General features: G+C 39.2%; 1 protein-coding gene across 3 annotated transcripts in view; it reads right to left on the bottom strand.

The window, feature by feature from the left end:
• Positions 1 to 21,128, bottom strand: part of LOC105282868 (ankyrin repeat domain-containing protein 50) — a 68,523-nt gene that overhangs the window by 30,766 nt on the left and 16,629 nt on the right. For 2 of the 3 annotated variants that reach the window (XM_011345161.3, XM_011345163.3), the window contains exon 2: positions 2,902 to 2,942. The exons of the other annotated variant lie outside the window; for it this stretch is intronic. The gene's annotated coding sequence lies outside the window, so the exon portion shown is untranslated. The remainder of the gene's footprint in view (positions 1 to 2,901; positions 2,943 to 21,128) is intronic. 3 annotated transcript variants of the gene reach the window in all.

Raw genomic sequence — 21,128 nt, 5'->3', positions numbered from 1 at the left:
TCACCACGTTTTATGTGAAACGTAATTGGAATAAGTGAAAAATAGAGATATTGTTAAAGATGACACTCTTGAGCAATCTTGAATTACAGGTCATTGCACTTATCGTGAGAAAAGTTACAGATAGAGGTGGTTAAAAAATGATTCTCATTTTTAAGAAATAAAATAATCTTGATGCGCTCATCTAGGATTAAACTTCTTTTTTAAAGATAGGTCTCCTCTCAAAATCTTAAAATCTCAAAAGAGAGAACTTTGGTATCTCTTTCACGTTCGGAAAAACACAGTGTTGATTAAAATAGTATATTAGAATATAAACTTGTTCAGTTTTCAAAATTATCTGAAGGAGTTCTTTTCAAAAATCTCAGCAATTATAAAGCAACGAAATTATCAAGGTGTCTAAAGATCGCAAATGACAAAAGAGTTAAGGCTGCTTTCATGTATACTTCCGTTTTAATTTCTGAAAAAAACAAATTGTATATTTGTATGTCTGTGCGTTTCAATTTAGTATATCCCATATATAGGAATATCCTATTATATAAGATGGTTTAGGTATGCTCTTTTAAACGCCTCATTTTACTTAAGTGAGCCTCAACCCTAATGTAATCGAATCACGTGTTTCTACTCTCCCTCTATCTTTGATGTCGCATCACTCGTAGATCCTGATTGCCACTACTATGAAGCGATTCTGCGGCGAAAAAAAAGCAGTACGCATTATGTGCTCTGCATTATGACGGTCGTCCAGCCATCCGAGAATGTCAGGGTGTTACGTAAAGGCCGTTACTAGGGGTACGGTGGACGATGAGAATCACCCAGTGAGGAGGCCCTGATCCTCCTCGTTGCATGACAGGTCAGAAAAGGTCAAACGTGAAGGAAAGAAGTGCGCTCTTGGCATTCGACGGCATTATCAATGAATCCGCTGGCAACGGTTTTTGCAAATAAAAATATCGAAGCACGTGATACAGTTAATATTATATTTAAAGCTAATTGACTAATAATTGTTAAACAGTTTTATGTCTTTTATAGAAAATAAAAAATTTCTTAAGAGTAACACGAATAAAAGTCGCCATACGTCTCTAACTGATGAAATAAAGATTACACGCTTGAAAGGTTTTATTGTACCGATCCCCCTCTTCCTTAGCCCTACCCGGCGGATTGCAGTTGGAACGGTCTCTCGGAGCTTCGATCCGAGCTTTCTCTCACAGCCCTTTCCCTTTCGATAACTACGTAGGTACACATAAAAATAGGTAGTAACCTCTTCAGGTAAAGGGCTCCTGGGAGAGCTACGTTAGGAGCACACGTGCCATGAATTTTGGATACGATTCTGGACGCGTAACCCTCTTCCCTCCTCGTCCACTCCGGCGACACTGCCAATATTCGACGTCCTAAATCCACCTTTCGTTCTTTTGGTCCGGCCACCCATCCCGGAGCAAGAACGTGCCTCCAAATTTATAAGCGACATTCGCAGTTCCAATGTTCATGACGTGCACGTATTACGTATGGCGATAATAAAGTATGATTCAATTCTCTTTCGCGTTTCGAGAATCGAGTTCCGAGTCGGAAAGGAATGTCCAATTTATGTTACTTCCCGCGAATGGAACAAGGAATACTTGGGCGTTAAAACACAATGACATTTTTAATATTATTGGTAATAATTTTTATACAATTTTCAATCTATCATGCTTTGTCATTATGCATTATCATTTTCAATTGTTTGCAACATGTCGATCAACTGTAGTACTATGTTTTTTTTATGTACATTCCTGAATTTATCTGTCTGAATCTGATTAATCTTGCTATATGTAACGTATTTGACATTTTCTGTTAGAATTCAATATGCTTTGTATATATGCTCCTATTATGATTATATTATATATACAGGGTGAGGCACCTAAAACAGGCTACCTGAATATCTCGGCTGTTATTGGTGGTAGAAAACAATGTGTCAGACCAAACTTGAATGGTTTCGAGGGACACATAATTTGTTCTAAATAATTTTTTATTAGGTGGACGCGTAAAGGTCATATGAAGGTCAACTTCGTTTTTTTAAATGGTATGATGTTTTTTACGTACCATCTAGTAGAGCGTTTGAAGATGCGCACATTGATCTACGGATCAAAATCATTCAAGGTCACTGAAGGCTCAAATTTCTAAGTGCTAGAACTTTTTCATTTCTGAATTTATGGTATTTTTAATAGCAGAGAACTCTAGGCAATATAAAAAATAATGATAACAACAACTCAGAACTTTGCGGAAAAAGAAAAAATTTCTAAGAGCTAGAACATTTTCATTTCTGAGTTTACAGTATTTTTAATAGCAGAGAACTCTAGGCAATATAAAGTAAATTATTTTCCTTGCAATTGGCCTTCAGTGACCTTGGATGATTTTGACCCGTAGATCAATGTGCGCATCTTCAAACGCTCTACTAGATGGTACGTAAAAAAACATATACCATTTAAAAAAACGAAGTTAACCTTCATATGACCTCTACGCGTCCACCTAATAAAAAACTATTTAGAACAAATTATGTGTCCCTCGAAACCATGCAAGTTTGGTCTGACACATTTTTTTCTATCACCAATAACAGCCGAGATATTCAGGTGGCCTATTTTAGGTGCCTCACCCTGTATATATAATATAATTATAATAATATATTCTAATATAAAAACTTTTCTATCGTTATTTTTTATCGTAAACAGGAGAAGCTTAATACGCCTAGAATTGGCGGATTTCCCGTGAGGAACCGAAACTCTTTTACGAGGCATCGACAGCGTAACAAAGTTTTCCATATTAGCGCGACGTCGTGTAAAACGAAAATATATTTCCTAAATACCATCGGGGCTCGTTTCGGGTAAGTTTCGTACTCTAGTTGAACACAACTCTCAAAGGATCTCAAAAATTACTTACAAGTTCGGCGGAGTAAAGCAATTTTTCAAGAAGTTCGTGACCTGCAAAAAGGGAAACGATCTATTAATGCATTATCTCCGGCAATTTCAACGTTATTTCGCAAAATTAAAATTAAAACTACAACAGGCTCAAGAGAGCACACCTCTGCGTGTATAATAGATTAATGCATGCGCTGCATGCGCTCTGTCGAGGCTCTTTACTTCTAACCCCCCGAAACTGCCCTAAAATGTAGCTTCCCGGCGAGATTTGCAACTGACATTGTTACATTCTAGTTATTCTAGTCGCAAAGTTTGGTCGCAAACTTTGCAATCAAATAAGCTTTGCAGTTATCGCGACATTTAACGTCACTTCTAATCTGCAAATAAGATAAATAAATAAATCCATGTTATTTAAAGGTTGCAGTCCTTTATCTTCGACTAATCGATAATTTGAGCTTCCAAGTAACTCAGAGCTCCAAGTTATAAGTTTGAACGCATGATTAGCACGTAACAATATCAAGCCCTAGCGCAAGAATTATATCCACAAGTTACAGCATAGTTACAAAGCCAGATACAGGTAATGAGCGGTTTCTCACTTTGCAAGGTAACGGGGCCGAGGGACTAAAGATTAATCCCACGTCAGGCACAAATCCGGCACGTGGCATAAATCTCCGGGCCGAGCGCACTCCTCTTAAGGAGCGAGCACGCTGCGTCTCCTCGGTTCGCCTCGGTTTACCGCCATATTACACCAGTATCAGTTCCGTTCCGTGTTTCATCGCCTCCTTTTGTTCCAGTTCATGCTATCTCTGCTGGCAGCTCGTTTACGTGCTTATGCACTACCCAGATCTCGATTATAAATGAACGGTTATGCGTATAACGAGATCAGGGATAAAAATATAATAAAAATTGCTTGCTCTCTTCTATCTTCAGAAATTAAAAATTAAATTCTATTAAATTTGACATATATATTATCGTTGTTAAACACCATGAGAATGAGTTCTTTAAAATTTTCAATGCAAACAATTTTTCGAGAAGGTAATCATCACGAAGAAGCGTTATACATAAATCACTAGCATTCTTCTTCTTAGTTTCTGCTATACTTGTCAGGATAATGTTAACTGAATGAGGAGGGGAAGAAAAAGTATGGAACAGAACTGGAATGATGTAGCAGCCGTTTAGCGAGTTCAGTAACTCGTAAAGTAACTTTTTTGTTTAAGACCGAGATGGAGACTGTGGCTATACCCAACTGGCTAGATACAGCGTGATGCCAGGTGCTCGCCTGTGACGTATTACGATCAGCGGTCAGGCTCGACGATCACAATTAGACGGTCTTAATGAGGAAGAGATGAATAAAAAGTGCAACTTTCCACATCGTCTGACGTATAATACGTGGCTTATATGGGGCATGCATAAAGAGCGCGTATAAAAATGCCCGACGCAGAATAAATCACGTTCGCTGCGGCCGCGTCCTTTGTATGTCGCGTGTGCGCGAGTACACCGTTCATTGCACAGCAGCAGCAGCAGTAGCAACAGCAGCAACAGCAGCTGTATATGCTCGTATTGAATGCCAGTGAATGAATGGCGTTCTGTCGTGGCATGCGAGAAAAAGTTAGCGAGCGACTCTAATCAACTTTCTTCAGTTTACCGTGAGAGATGCCCAAGAGAAAGAGAAAGAAAGGAGAGAGAGAAGGAGGAGATGATCATATTATAATTACAGTTTTTCTTTCTTTCGTTATTTTTATATAATTATAATTATCCCCACAAGATAATACAATTATTATACAAAAATCTCCGATACTTATTTACCAATGTATTTATTATAAATATATTATAAATATTATTATAAATATATTATTCACATAGTTTGTAAATTTATATACCTTTCAAAAATTAAAAAAAAAAAAACAATTTTTCCATGATATACCAACGAAGTATAACAATATGGCCTAAGTAGGCAAGACCCATCTTAGTAAGAGAACGAGATATCCCTCCGTTTTGCAAACGATTACGTATGCACGGTACCTTAGGGAGTTTCCGCGTTTCTCTACGCAAACTATTCGCGTAAAGACGTTATTATCAAAACGTCTAGTGTCTAGACAGAAAATTCCTTCAAGGGAAGAAACGCACGGTACATTCCGTTGGATATCACAACGTGGAAACACCAGGTGAGAACAAAATAAAAACAAGCCAATTTGAAGAAGCAACTTTTTTATCGCCAATTTTGACAAGATGAAAAAACGGCGCGAACAGTCAGCAGTGGATGAAAGGGATAATTGGGGATATTCTTCAACTCGTGCGTATGATTTAATTAATTACGCGGAAAACACTGATCAAATATCGCTTTTGCGAATGCGGCGTAGAGCCGGTAGGATTATACGACAGCGACATTTTGCATACTAATGCATATTCATTCGCCATTTTAATGTTGGTGCGGTGCAGAGTTCCCTTTGTATTAAATAAAAATCTGATTTGCCGCTCTGCAATTTTGAAGCTATTTACCGCGGATGTGATTCAATTAGCGGAAATGCAAATTCTACTTCATACCCATTTATTCTCGTACAACCAGCCAAACGGTACCTTTACCAAGCACCAGAAATGTACCTGTCATCGATACATTCCTGAGAAACTTGTTAATTAATAAAGAAAGAAAAATCAAATTTTCTTCGATTAGCAATATCACGTAATTCAAGCGACGTGATCATAATGTATTCTGTTATATATTTGCGTAATATTTGCTAGTTAAATACTGACTTAAAAACAAAAAGCGAAATTATGATACAACGTAAACACTGCAGCACAGCAAAAACACTATACACATCACGTGCCTTTATTTAATTAAAACTGATGCACATTGGATATCGATGGCTTCCGTTATTAAAACCATTTGATAACCGCAAAATACTGTAATTACGTGAAAAACCAACGAAAATCTATCTAGGAGCTACCAATAATTTTTGTACATATTATATTACTATAAAATATTACATTATCATAGATTGGATATATTATTTGATTATTGTTATATGCAATATAGATTTCTCCATACTTAAATAGAGAGCAAAACATTACGGTTACTATCGACCTCGTGTAAAATGGAATTTCTCATGTTTTCACGAGTCTGTGTTACCCGGGCAACTGGATTCTGCTCCGATGTCGATGGAATTACGCCGTTAATTGCAGTCAGGTACAAAATCTGTATAAAGTATGAAAACGAAGTGGCAATTACGTTTCGCAACGAGCGAAAATGTTCGTCAGTCTAGTTCGTCATCGATCGTTACGGTAGAGGCAGCTTCTCTTCGCGACAGCCAGCCTCTCTCTTTTTCTCCGTCGTTTCCCTGTTCTCTCTCCGCGTCGCGTTTTCTCTTTGCAAAGCTTCTCGTAATACTACGACTTTGGTTCTGTGGAGCACAAAGAGTAAACCGACGAGAGATGTCAACGTAAAAGGGACACTGGCAGAAATTCGCGTGCGCTATCAAACTCTGGAACAAATATAAACCAGCTGCGAGGAACTGAGTGCAAGCGGAACGATTTTCAGAAGGATTTAACTCAAATAGTACAGGAAAGTAGCTCACATAAAAATTGAAGTCCAGAAAAAGAAAATTGGCTCCTAGCATATTGCGCGAGCAGCAGTATAAACAAAACTAGCATAAATAATATAAATAATAACAGAATAGCAATCGTTACGCAATCATTATACAAGCGGAAACTTTTATTAAATAATTTAACATCGGTTTATGTTTTTATTTTTCTTTTATTATATTTCTTCATCCAGGTTTTCCAGATTAACATTTTCATCGCGTATGCATGCAAAAATACTAGTACACGAGAGAATATCAGAGAATATTCTTTCATAAAATTGAATCTACATAAACCGCGTAGAGACCGACGTAAGATTTAACATCGACTGGATATTCTTACGAATGGATTCGAGTGCTCATCGATCGATGCAGCATCGAGGGAGGTTTACCGACGACGACGACGACGGGGCTTAGTTGATTGAAAGCTGGATTAAAGTTTTTCGTGGATTCCATTCCGCGTGAATATGAAACGGCTTGAAATGAAAAGTTCATTTCGCATCTGAAACCATCGCTTGCCGCGCGCATCAGGATTAAATATCCCCGGTTATCGGATTCAATCGGAAAAACGTGTATATTTGCATTCGTGATGAGAATACAGATTCGGGTCGTATCTTTCTCTCGTGCGCGCCTCGTGCAACTCTCGAAATAAGTTATTTAAATGCATGAACGTATGCGTGCTCGCAGCTCTCGCCACAAATGAATTAAAATTAAAGAAAGAACGTCTGTGTTAGACTAATACGTGTCGCGTCGAGCGATATCACTTAACGCGATATAATGACATTATTTTTTATAAAAAGTGGACGCTTTTCCGGTTTTTTTATTTTTTTAGGTCATTATTCCCCTGTCGCCAAATTTCGATGAAATTCGTCCTCGATTCTTCCGAACTAGAAAATTCATCCGTATTTCGAACGAGACAAATAATCCTTTATCATTCTCTGAAACGTTTTTAAACACGTGGAAGTTAATACTCTATAATTAAAAACTTGTTGCTTTCTCGATAATATATTCTCGTTAAGCATGGATCGAGCAAAGTTTGGGTCCAGATCTCGAGCTATTATTTGTTCATTTTTCACCAATTTCAGAATTTATTTAACAAAGTCCAAAACTGACGTGGCAACATCAGGATGCGACGACAATCGAGCATGTTGCGGACACATGGCGTTACAGAGAGGACGTATATGTGGCCGTCTTCGTAACGACGTACATCGCACGCGGAAAGCGTATACACGCGTTTCCGCGATGCGTGCGTGCGCGCGTACATACGTGCGCGCGCGCGCGCGCGCTCGAACGGCTGTCGGTCGTTGAGGACATCAGAGAGCCCGAGACATCCGGTGCAATACCCTCTCGTCGTCGCTTATAATGGGTCGCTAGTTCCTCGCATTGTTCGAAGGTTACATTATGCGCGCTTAAATCATCGCGGCGTTTCCAAATGCGGAAGTCTGGCAAGATGAGTGCCCCTCTATCCCCTTCCTGTGAAGTCGAGGAGCGAAATGAACTCGACAGAAGTGTCGCATCTTGATTCCAGAGTAATTCCAGAGTAATTAGTTGGCGTAAACGGCCAATCAAAATCAGAGATGCTATTTCGTGATTCTGATTAAAAGAGAGCTTTCTAGCTTTCTTGATGTTTAAAAAAGCAAAACGTTACGAATCACTTCGCCGTGCAAATTCCGATCGAACGTTTCATCGTAAGACGGCGCGCTGCACAACACTGCATCACGCAATAATTCGTAGGATTTCCTCCTCTCCTGATGAAACGAACAGTTTCGTTCCCGCGCGAGTGCCAATTGCCGGCCCGTTCTTCGCGAGGTCTTTCCCGCGAGGGCTCGTCGCTCGCTCCTGACAAACGCGCGAGATTAATAAGAGAGAATGCTTCATCTCCTCTCTCGAAGACAGCCCCGTCCCTTTTGCACTCGTCGATCCGCGTGGCCAGCGCGAGCGTGAGACTAATTTATTCCGCGCCGGTGTTGCACCGCGGATAATTAATCCCGCGGTACCGCGCGCGCGACCCTGGCAGCGAGAGCAGTCGCGGGACGACGCGAGAAGACCGAGAAAAATCGGAAGCAACCGCGACGACGCGGAAGCACCGTGGAGCTTCGCGCCACGACTCGCTAAGGGCTTCACCGGCCTCTCTCGTGTTACTTTGCAATTTGCAGCTGCTGTTTTTACGCAGTCGTTTGCGCGATCACTGCACGACACTCGCTCCTCGCACGCTCCATTTTATTGGCAGTCTTTCTTTTTCTCACCCTCTTCTTCCCCCCTCGGCAAAGACTGGAATTACAAAAGGAGAAGTCTGCCGCGAATCGCGGCGCTCCGTGAATCCGCATCGAATTTTTCACGGCGCGAGATGTGCCGCGCGTTGTCACGCAACACCGTGTTCCCTTCTTGCCGCGGGAAGACGCGCGCGGGCGGGGGGGATTCACCTTACCGTAAACGCGTACCGTAAGCAGCATGACGGTTGCACAAGAAGAAGAAGAAGAAGAAGACGTTCCTGTAATCCACACGCGGCGCCGACTAGTTTTTCATCGGCCTCTCCCCGGGGCAATAAAACCCGGAGGCGAGGGGCCCGTCCTGTACTAAATATATCCGGGATATACCCTCGGCAAGAAGGCGTCAAGAGTCGAGGAGCCTACGGGTCCGCGACCGACTCTCAGGCAGCTCGGGCTTGGAGAAGTAACAGTTACATACGTATAAAATGATTGCGGGCGTCGACTATCGGGGCCTCTTTGGAGTTATCGTCACTTGTACGATCATTAATGCGTCAACACGTCGTATGTTATTTCTAATTAAGCCTCAGCTTGAGCTACTTGCTGCCACTTGAGCTTCAACCATCAATCCTCGCATCTGCGCAATCTTCTTTACTATTGTAACATGGCTGACTATTTTGTTATATATTTTGCACGTTAAAGAGATTTATATTGTACTTAATGAAACAAGCTTGTATAATAAAATTATGTTTTTTTATCATAATCATTTTTATGTCTTCTTTTCTTGAGCAAACATTAAACTTTCTTCTATGCAATCTTGAGTCGCTGTTTACACGCGCGAGCGCGTAATGTAATTTAATGCATTTATAACAGAAATAAACTAGTAGCTAACTTAGATAACGATGTTGGCATAAGTCAATATAAACAAAGAAACAAAGAATAAAACAGACATTAAAAAGTGACGCTTAAATGTATTAGGAGTGTGATTTAGTTTTGAGGGTTTTGCAACAGATGGCCGTAGTGTTAGTTTGTTCCAATAGCTGTTTCCGATAACTGTTGTTTCTTACAGTGTTGACATTATCCATGACATTTAGTAGCATTATAGCAATAGATGCAATAACAGTCGTGTTTATATCATCGTAAAAATGCAACTTCCGAAAGCTCTTTAGCATTTTCGACATGCGTTGCTTTTGTTTTTTAATCAAAAGAAAACTGCGGCTGACGGTTATAGAATTCTTGTGGAAACTTATGGTGATTCTGCCCCATCAATTAAGACCTGTGAATACTGGTTTAGACGCTTTAAAAGTCGTGATACTGATGTGAAGGACAAAAAACGCTCGGGACAACCAAGAAAGCTTGAAAATGCAGATTTGCAAGCATTATTGCACGAAAATCCAACACGATCCACTTCAGAACTTGCCAGAGCATTAAATGTTGATCGTACAACAGTTACCAACATTTACATGAAATGGGAAAAATTCAGAAAGAAGGGAATGGGTTCGACATCAATTATCGGAAAGTGCCATTTGAACATTTGCATTTCGTTGATCGCCAGGCAAAAAAAGAAGAGTCTTTTGTCTCGGATTGTTACTGGGGATGAAAATTGGATCTATTTTGATAATCCCAAACGCAGAAAATCATGGGTGGATCCAGGCGAACCGTCAACATCCACTCCGAGACGCAACATTCACGGTTCAAAAGTAATGCTCTGTATTTGGTGGGATAGTGTACTATGAGCTGTTAAATCCGCATGAGACTGTCACGGCTGATCGTTATCGACACCAATTGTACAAGTTGAAGCAAGCATTGGACCAAAAACGACCACCAATTGCGAGTAAAGGACGGAAAGTGATTCTTCTTCGTGACAACGCTCGACCTCACGTTGCGTTATCAGTGAAACAAACACTATTAGAGCTTGAATGGCAAGTCTTCTCCGGACATTGCTCCATGCGATTATTATTTGTTCCGGTGGATGCAACACGCTTTAGAGGATACACACTTTCATAATTTGGAAGAAGTGCGAAAATTCGTCGACGAATGGATCAACTGAAAAGAAGAGTGATTTTATCGTGGTGGAATCCATCTCTTGCCAGAAAGATGGGAAAAAGTTATAGAAAACGAAGGAAAATAGTTTGATTAAGGTATTCATTCATTATCATATTTAAATACATGCGTTTTTGAGCAAAAAAACCCTCAAAACTAAATCACACCCCTAATATATTATAATATATATAATAGACATATATATTCTAATGAAATATTTCTAAATTGCATGTTTTCTCTCAATCGTCGTTATCTTGAAGCCCGAACTAATTTCGATTGTATCAAACGTACGTCGTTAAAGAAAATGAGAAGAAAAGGTTTCGCCGGTTTCTCTGTGTGCTCTGCGTACTCCACAGCATGATGTGTGGTACGCCATAGCTATGCGCACGCGCCCGCATGTTTAATTCATGACGACGCATTACTCATTCATTCATGCGATCATACAGAAGGTACTTCCGAGAAGAATACCGTAATAAGAGTCTGGAAGAGGATATCTTTCTTCTTGCTCTTGCCTGCGCTATGTGTTCTCGCCGCGTATGATATCGGCGCCGTCGATAAAAGCAAGCAGGATATACGGGATATTTGGTCTTGCGCGATTTATATTGTGCAAGGCCGGAACACGATAAAGAAATTCCTGCATTAAATTTTATCAGAAGGAAACGAGAGAATTTTCTCTTTCTTTTTTCCCCTCCACGCGCGACGTATGATGATGAAATAGCTGATGATGAAATAACTTTAACAGTTCCGTGCGATCGTACATAGGACATGTACAATAATAATAATAATAACAACAGCGCAATATTACAGTTGTATTTTGGGGGTATAGATACACATAATTATCATGACGGCTAACCGAGAAAGGGTAATGAGAGCTAATAATCCTCACTTGCAAACTGAACTTTGCGCTCGTCCAATCAACCATCTACGTGACTCAATAACCAAGTCCTTTAACAAAACTCGACAAAAATCACCCTCGCCGCAAATCATCTCTGATTGGGGGGATCCGCGGCGCGAGGTCGTCGTCATCAACGGAATTATTATATCTTCTCTCTCTCTCTCTCTCTCTCTCTCTTCCTTTACCTCCTCGTACGTTACCGAACGCTGTGGCTGGCAGCCGCCGATTACATACCGTTGCTAGAATGCAATCGAACCGCATCCGGAGTTCCGAATGCACAGTGGAGCAGCATTTCATCAAGGTTTTACCGGGTGAAAGAGTACTCCTCACGTTCAAAAAACGGACAAAGTTGAAGGCATGCATGCGCCGCTCTTTTGAAGCGCACTGCGGATGCAGACAATTTTGAGACCTGCCTTTGCTGCCCAGCAGCGATTTGAGCATTCGGAGAAATAAAGTAAAGCGAAAATTAAAACACGCGCGTATCGTAGCATGGCAAATTTCCAAAATTTAACTCCGTAGAACTTTTTTATAATTATGACAAACACCTACATCGAATTAAAATTTGTAACAGTGAATACGTTATAATGCAATAACAGTTGAAAAAGAATCTTCAACGAGAACGTAATATGCTAAAAGTTGTGCTCAACGTGATATTACGTGATAATTTAAGGGGGGAGCCTGCTTTAGAACGCTGAAAATAAGGTATATTTTACGAATTGTTTTTGGAGAAACTATACAGCGGATCATTATAAAACTTTGATGCATTTATTAGTACATGTTTAAAGATTAAAAAAATTATTTTTTTATTTGAATATATCGCTTGTAGAGGTCGTCCTGGAGAAATCTTAGTGCAGCCGCGTCGCCGGCATTGCAAATTGCTGAGCATTCTCCTGCCTCCAAATTTCGTCTAAACTGAAAAATTGAAATATCTTCTCGTTATTTATGAATTCCCATCGTCGATGAACCAAAGAGAGAAGAAAAAAGTTGAAAAGTGCCAAAATGGTGGAGCTTAGAACACAAAAGTACGATTTTTAGGCAAAGTTGTTGAACTTTTTCATGCAAAAGTAATTGTTTAACTTAATGTTTTTATAAATATTAAAGGTTCATCGACGATGGGAATTCATAAATAACGAGAAAATATTTCAATTTTTCAGTTTGGATGAAATTTGGAGGCAGGAGAATGCTCACCAATTTACAATGCCTCCAGGACGACCTCTACAGGCGATATATTCAAATAAAAAGATAATTTTTTTATCTTTAAACATGTACTAATAAATGCATCAAAGTTTTATAATGGTCCGCTGTATAGTTTCTCCAAAAAAAATTCGTAAAATTATTCCTTATTTTCAACGTTCTAAAGCAGGCTCCCCCCTTAAGGTAATAATTATTCGATCTGTTAAAAGAGATACTTGGAGAGTTTCGATATAAGTTATAGATAATCATAATATATGTTTGCGCCACAAAGAACTTTAACTTCTAACGATACGCGTACATCTTGCATATCTTTATACACGCATTAGTAAACATTTACAGATGTAAAACCTATTTTTGGATTTCTACGTTCTGGAGATCTACACGTGAACTCATTCGGCATACTCTCACCTTGGATGATTCATCCTCCAAGGCTCATCATCGAGAATAAAGTAGGCATATTTGTCTTCTTCGTCTAATCCTCCGCCATACATCTTGCGCACCGTTATATTTAGCAATAAAAGTACTCTCTCGCTTCCTAGAGTCGATAAAACTTCCACGACGATGTCACTCACGTCGAGCCGAAAGTTCCACGCAGTTCGGTAAAAGTTGCGACGTTAGGACAATGCTGAACGAGCGTAAAAAAAAAAAAGGAAAAGGAAAGAGAAAGGACCCCGGACACGAAATATATTTCTACCCCCGCGGGATTGGTATAATCGACGCATAAAGAAACTCGTTTAAAGTCGCCTTCGTCTTCTACATAGCCAGTCGCCAAGCTGGCGCAAGGAAAATCGAGTCAAACTTCACCAGAACGTAACGAACACGCGCGAGAAATATAATGACGCTTCACACCGTCGGTCGAAGTACGAGATTACCAAAGTTAGTCCGGATTCCATGACTTCGCAGCAATGCTGTACATTTTCACTGTTTTATATCTACATTTTTGACATTTCATGGAATGTTGCCCTTAACACCTTCATCGCCATGATGGTTACTGGTAAAGTACGATAAATGTGTTAAAATGTAATTGTGAATGTAATTGTGAATAATATCATAACACTTACTTGTTTGTGCAACGACTGTTTAATAATTAGAAAAGCATAACGGATGTGCATTTGTAAACGACTTAATATTTTAATTCTTTTAAATTATTTAGCGGAACGGTGTTAAGGGCATGTCACGGTGAATCTTAATACTCCAGACAGAACGGAATGAAAAGTCAGCTGAATTACGCGTGGCAATAAATAAAGAACTGCCCCTTTCAAGATTATAGATTATGTTCTTCAGACTAATCGATTAATTGACAGATTAATTAATTGTTCTCGCAGATGCTTTCTTCTTAGTTTGCAGCTTGCACTCGATGTCTCGGGCAACCAGTTTGTCAACGCCGATCAATAAGGCGCGGCCTGATTTAGCAGACTGCAACGGGAAGTATTTTCACTTAACGCCAATGTTATTTGAGAAACGTACGAATAACGATAAATATCTTTCGTTTATTTTTTCGTTGCTTTCAAATAATACGTTGGATAATAATAATTAAGAAGTGAATCGTCCACGAAACGAGAAATTTCTCGGCCTTTTGATGAGAATTGTATTACACAATCGGGTCCATCGATAGATGAAGTAGAATAAGAGCGAATCAAGAGAACAACACGGACATCGAACGCGATATCTCATTTTGCAGTGGGCTTGTTCGCGATGCACCGCGAGTGAATTAATGCGCGCGACCGTACAGCCGTGTGAAACAATAACTTCCAATGCAGATGCACGCGAGGCTACCTCTACATTCGTCTGACTCGAGCTGCTTCGCTGCATCTACATTGTGACATCGTCGTTGTCGTCGTCGTCGCATTCGCCGTAGACAATTGAGAGTGATAATGGAATGGCCTGTACAAACGTAACAAATTACGCTCGCTAAATATTAACGTGCAAACGAGAGCAGCACGTTGAAATACGGCTTCCTACATTTTCGCGAAGCTTTCTCTACATAGTTTTTCTAGAAACTTAAATGATCGCAGTTATTAGATCATCACGATCAGCAGTCATTATTGTCAGTCCGTTGAGGAGAATCCAAAATGTTCAAAACGTTCGATATTATTCGATATTATGCATATTAATTCAATGCTTTTTTTGAAGAAATTGAGCTTTTACAAAAAAGAAGAATAAACATGTCAATCTTTGAAATATTCTAATACTTTTCTCCATCTATCTACACAGCTAACGAATCTCCTTTCGAAAAAAAGTTAATAAAGCTCAATTTCTTTAAAAAAGTATCGACTTAATTTGCATACTTAAATAATAACATCCTGCATATAATAAGTCATAAAAGTACACATCGATAACCACGTCAACTAAGATTCTGCTTGCTAATTTATCTTTAACTTTACAGCAGAATCTTTAATTAAATAATTTTTCATGTAAATTTGCCGATAGACAATCTCTCTGGTCTGATGCTGAAATGTGAGCTTGGTAAGAGTCATGTTTGATGGGATATTCCATGGTTTCAAACCAACAGGCTACGGCCGGAAATGGCATTTCCTTCCTCTTATGTGAAAGAATAACGATAGAAATGCGATAAGGAACGTTATTCTCGCTTGCTCTACTGCGGTTTGACAAGAATGATGAATCATTAGAAAATCCATGTTAAGTTGGAATCCACATCAGGAAACAAGTTTGCACATACAAAATTTAGCTAATTATAAAAAACAAACAAAATGCATCCCAATCTTTTCCTATTTCTTTTTTCACTGAGATATTTTTTTATTTAATAAAGCATAAAGCTAATAGAAACTTTTCCGAATCAGTCTAAAACTCTTACTGATCCCAAAAGTAATCTAGACTCTTCCATGTCGTTACTCGCAAATGTGGAATAAAGGTGCACTAGATGCAACATGATCCAGGCGCTTCATTTCGCTCGGTATTATTCGGATTGGCGTACACGGTGTATCTCGCTCAGTTCTGTCTTAGATGCCAGATAAATGGCCGGCGTATAAATGGCTCGTGCACAGAGTCGTCCTCGAGTAATGCAGTTGGATGTAACTCTGCGGCGTAGTTTCCAACTAGTATCTCGTGCACCGAGAGACCATCGTCCATGCTTTTACTCGAGCCGGGTCGAGCCGGACCGGTATCACGTGGGATTTCAGACAAGACTTTCAGTATTGTAGCGGTGTTACGAAGGGACTTTATTATCGCGAGGACCTTCCGGTCAGCGCACGCGTGCCACCTCGTATATAAAGCAATTATTTATATTCGGTTATTGCTTTTTCTTTTTTTTTTTTTGAAAAAGCAATACGTTAATTTTTTTCAATCAATCTCGCCGCACGTGCGAGCCTGCCAGATCGATTTGACATCCCGGTGACAGTTATCGCGCCGCGATATCGGGCGGAAGTCGATATACGGGTGATAACGAAGAGACTGCACAGGCGCGTATCGCGAAGCGTCGTTATCTGTTACCAGAATGCGAACGACAACGAGGCGTAGGTACCTGCTGTGCACAGGGAGCAACTTATGCAGGCAGTATTCATCCGTAAAGTGGGACGCGCTTTTGTAACTCTATCTCGGAAACGTCACCGCAAGCAAGCAATGCCGGTAAAAGCTCGCGATAACGAGTTTAGTAATCCTTCCTTCTGGAGCACGCCGGTACACTCGCACGATCTCGGTCCTGCGGTCCTCCGATCATAAAACTCCGCTAGTTTCATAAAAACAAAAAATCTACCGCAGTGGTTTCCCGTATCAAGTTATTCAAAGCGACGAGGATTTTTATCGGGCAACGCACATTTCTATCCGATAACAGAAATACTAAAAATGCTTGGTTCACTTTGTGGTGTACGTCGTTTCCATTTGTTTTACGGACAAACAATAATAACGATCGGAGCGCAAGGACACCGATACTGGAGAAGCATGGTCGAGAGATAAACTCTCCAATTTTCTCGATAACATAGTCGAAAAGAAAGCTACATTGAAGAAATAAAGTATATGTACGAGACATGGAACGACCGTAATGGTTTCGCATAAAAAGTCCATCGGAAAAGAAGAAGCCGAAATGGCGCCGTGGCCTTACAAATAGATGCGCGCTTTCGGTCCCCCCCAAAGTGGGGCGAGAGTACAAATTCTGCGGTGACGTTACGATAATTTTATCGCTCAACTGGATTTCTCGAATTCGCTGCTTCAGCTGCGGCTGCTAGTTTACGAGGATCAGATGTCTCGCGACGTATTTCTTACGGCCTTGCCTGGTAAGATTCAGGCGTGTAAATCGCAAGAAATAAAGCAGCTCAATCGGCAAGAATCGCTAATACAAGTATTGGGTCGTCCGGAAAGTTCGTGCCGATTTTTAATAGATGGCGTTGGAACGTGTCTGAATATATCAATGTTATTGAAAACATACGATTTATATACATATGCTTAAAGGTGACATTTCAACGCATCTTTAGGAAACAAGTTGTTTCAGATAAATTGATTCGTGTCAGTTTTGTACTCTTTTCAAGATGGAAGAAAACAAAGAACATTTTAGACACTTGATGCTTTTCTATTACCGGAAAGGCAAAAATGCCTCACAAACAACAAATTCGATATGTTCTGTTTACGGAGAAGGCGCTTTAGCTGAAAGAACCGTACGTAAGTGGTTCGCTAAGTTTAGAGCTGGTGATTTTAACCTTAAAGACCAAGAACGCTCGGGCAGACCCTCTACTACTGATGATGACCAAATCAAGACACTGATCGAGAATAACCCGCGCTACACGACACGTAAATTAGCAGAGATACTGAAAATATCGAAAACCACTGTCCACGATCATGTAGTGAAGCTTGGTTACGTAAGTCGCTATGATGTATGGGTTCCGCATAATTTGGCCGAAAAAATTTAATGGATCGCATTTCCATCTGCGACTCGCTGTACAAGCGCAACGAAAACGTACCATTTTTGAAGCAATTAGTGACGGGTGACGAAAAATGGATCATTTACAACAATGTAGAACGAAAAAGATCCTGGGGTAAGCGAAATGAACCAGCATTAACCACTCCGAAAGCCGGCCTTCATTCAAAAAAAGTCATGCTCTGTGTCTGGTGGGATTGGAAAGGAATCCCATATTATGAGCTCCTACCACACAACCAAACGATAAATGCAGATAAGTACTGCTCGCAACTGGACGAATTAAAGACAGCGATTCAGGAAAAACGTCCAGAATTAGCTGATAGGAAGGGCGTCGTGTTCCATCAGGACAATGCCAGACCTCATGTTTCTTTGACTACCCGACAAAAATTGTTGGAGTTTGGCTGGGATGTGCTACCTCACCCACCGTATTCACCAGACATTGCACCTTCAGACTTTCACTTATTTAGGTCTTTGCAAAATTCTCTTAGCGGTAAGAACTTCAACTCTTTGATCGACATAAAAAACCACCTTGAGGAGTTTTTTGCCGAGAAACCTAAGAAGTTCTGGGAGAATGGAATCTTCCAGTTGCGTGAAAGATGGACAAAGGTTGTGAAACAAAACGGTGCATACATAAGTCAATAAATATTTATCGACATAAAAAAATGTTGCCTTTGAATTTTCCTTCAAAATCGGCACGAACTTTCCGGACGACCCAATATGTTTACGCCAAATGGCTAATCAAACTCGTCTTTAAAAATTTGGTAAATTATTATCAGAGAATAAAAGCTGTTCTCGACGTTTCCTAAAGCTGCGAATTGTAAGAAGCTCTGCGATACGTAATACAACAATGTGATGATATTATATAATGTTATATTTAATGCAATATGATTTTTATGGAGACAATAATAATTTAGATTATATAACTCAGACTTTAGCATTATAATATTATTAACTTATTCTTTTATTATATTATTGTAAATTATTAAATTCAAGCGAGTTCTTTTCCCTTTCCATACATACACACACGTCAAATCCAGATTATTTACACCGATGTGGAAGGTACGTAACGTGTGTGCGTGCGGTATTCACAAAGCTTCTATATACAATCAAGCATGTATTGCATATATAATCCAGACGTAGATGTTCTGCGTTGTACACATATTGTCCGCACATGTATATAGGAACGGATGGTAATCTCGCGAAGAGAGAGGAACAGGGCGGCCAGAAAGACCGGAAAGCGGAAGCAACGCCGGGTGCTTCAAGCTTCGGTGGTGGATAGTAGTTTAATTAGTTTGTTATCCTTTTCATTTAACTTTGTTTTTCACTGCTCTCTTAGCTTTCAAGTACCGACCGCGCGCTACATATCGCGTATCAATGCACCTTTGCAAATATTTCGAGAGCTGCATTTCTAATTTTTAAAATTCTTGTTTAATAATTCCGTAATAACCACATTTGACATTGATATATAGAAAATTAAACACATTATATACATGTATAACCAGATAAAGTGCTTTCGTTTTTTTATGCGAAACGAGAACAATCGATAGTGTCTGTGTGAGAGAATTCGATTGAAAATTTTAGCGGAAATCCGCTTGAACTATGCCAAATCGATATCAATTGAATTTTAGATGCTATAAGAGCACGTTTAACATGAAATGTAGGAATTACTCTATTTTAATAGTGATAACAGGTAATTTTGGAATCATCCTTTAATTTAGACCATTGATTTCCACTTTTCACACTTCAGAGATGCAAAACAACAAATTGTAAAAGTTTAATTATCTTATTACAATGTAATTTAAGTGCAATATATTACTCGTGCCATTTTCAATGTACGATGTCAAAAATTGATTGAGTAATGGTTTGTCCGATTTTTATTATTCTTTCTGTTATTGACAAATCAGGAGTCAGTTGAATATTTAGGCATGAGGATGGATTCAATCGCATTTTGCCAGCTGCCAGTTCTGTCTGTAAATCACACGGTTTATATCGGGAATAACAGCGTTGAAATTTACAACGGATGAGTCTATTTGAGATGTGCAGGAAAATGCGCAGCAATATCATGCAAATCGATTGGACATATCTCGTAGTATTGTGAAAAATACACATAGATATTTCGAATTTGCCAATGTTTGTTAATTTGCTAATAAAAGCTAAAATTACAATTTTGTAAAATATACAATACTGCCTACATTCATTTTATTAAATAACTCAGATGCACCTATACAGAATAACACAATTTTATTGTTTAAATTGTCTGAGATTGCACATTACACAATAATGTTACACAATAAAATTATATTATTTTCCCATTCCTATAGCAAACAATAAGTCAATAAATGTTATATTTATTAATAATTCCATTATATCATTTTCTGCACGTGCTTCTTACATATACTGATGTGTTTATATAATAAGAACAGTTTTGTAATGAGAGAAACATAATTATGCAGCGTTCACTTAACAAGCTACACTATGTTCTGTTATAACAAGTCAAACACATTATCTTATTAGTTTGATTCAATTACTTGCGGCAATTATGGTAATACTAAAACATTGCTCAATTATAATCCGCTCAAGCAATTAGTTAATATTAGTGAATTAAGAATTAGAATTGCATTACACAAACTTCAGAAAAATGTGCGGAAAAATTAGAAGAGATACATTTCGTGTTCTACTTATATATGTTTCCATTAGAGGAAATTGCATCGTAAAAATTATATGATACGTGGATAGTGTCAAAATGACAATTTCGTGGAAATTATTTTACCATCACAAGACAGATAATGCTGCTAAACCGAGCAGCAATTTTCCAAAATTCTGATTTCAAAATTTTTCATCTCGAAAACGATCTTTATTGAATTCAACGTCCTGATTCCAATTGACTGAAATAGTGCGGAATTTGTAACGTAAACGACATAATTTGAGTAATTACGTTGACGTCATTGATAAATTAAGGGAACAGCGAGAGCGTGGGACTCGAACCGTGGAAAAGCTTTCTAGTATCGTACAAATCTCTCGCAATGTTTCTGCTATAACGCTTGCAACACGAGCAACATTCAGACGCAAAGTTCGCTTAACAAATTTAATCTTTGTTAATGCTTCGTATTATAATAAATAGTGATTATCACACAAGCGTTTCAACGATACTCGTGACTCGTGACAATTTGCTTCAATGACACCTAGAAATCAGATGACACAAATACGCGACACAAACGTATAAATTTCATATGTAAATAAAGCAAAAATATAATGTGAAACAGGGAGGAACACGTGATGACTTACGGACACGATGAACTCGGCAAAACGCGAAGGTTCACTAATCAAACGCTGACAATGATGTTTACGTGTTTCTTGCATTTCACCGTGCCTACATTATCACTCATTTTATCGTTTCAATGTCGCACAGCGAGTTACACGAATAGAGAAAAAGAATTTATTTACGTTACGCGACCTCGGTGCCATAAA

This window comes from Ooceraea biroi, chromosome 7 (assembly GCF_003672135.1).
Source record: "Ooceraea biroi isolate clonal line C1 chromosome 7, Obir_v5.4, whole genome shotgun sequence".
Lineage (NCBI taxonomy): Eukaryota > Metazoa > Arthropoda > Insecta > Hymenoptera > Formicidae > Ooceraea > Ooceraea biroi.
The sequence above is the reverse complement of the archived record's forward strand: the minus strand, read 5'-3'. Positions and strand labels throughout refer to the sequence as shown.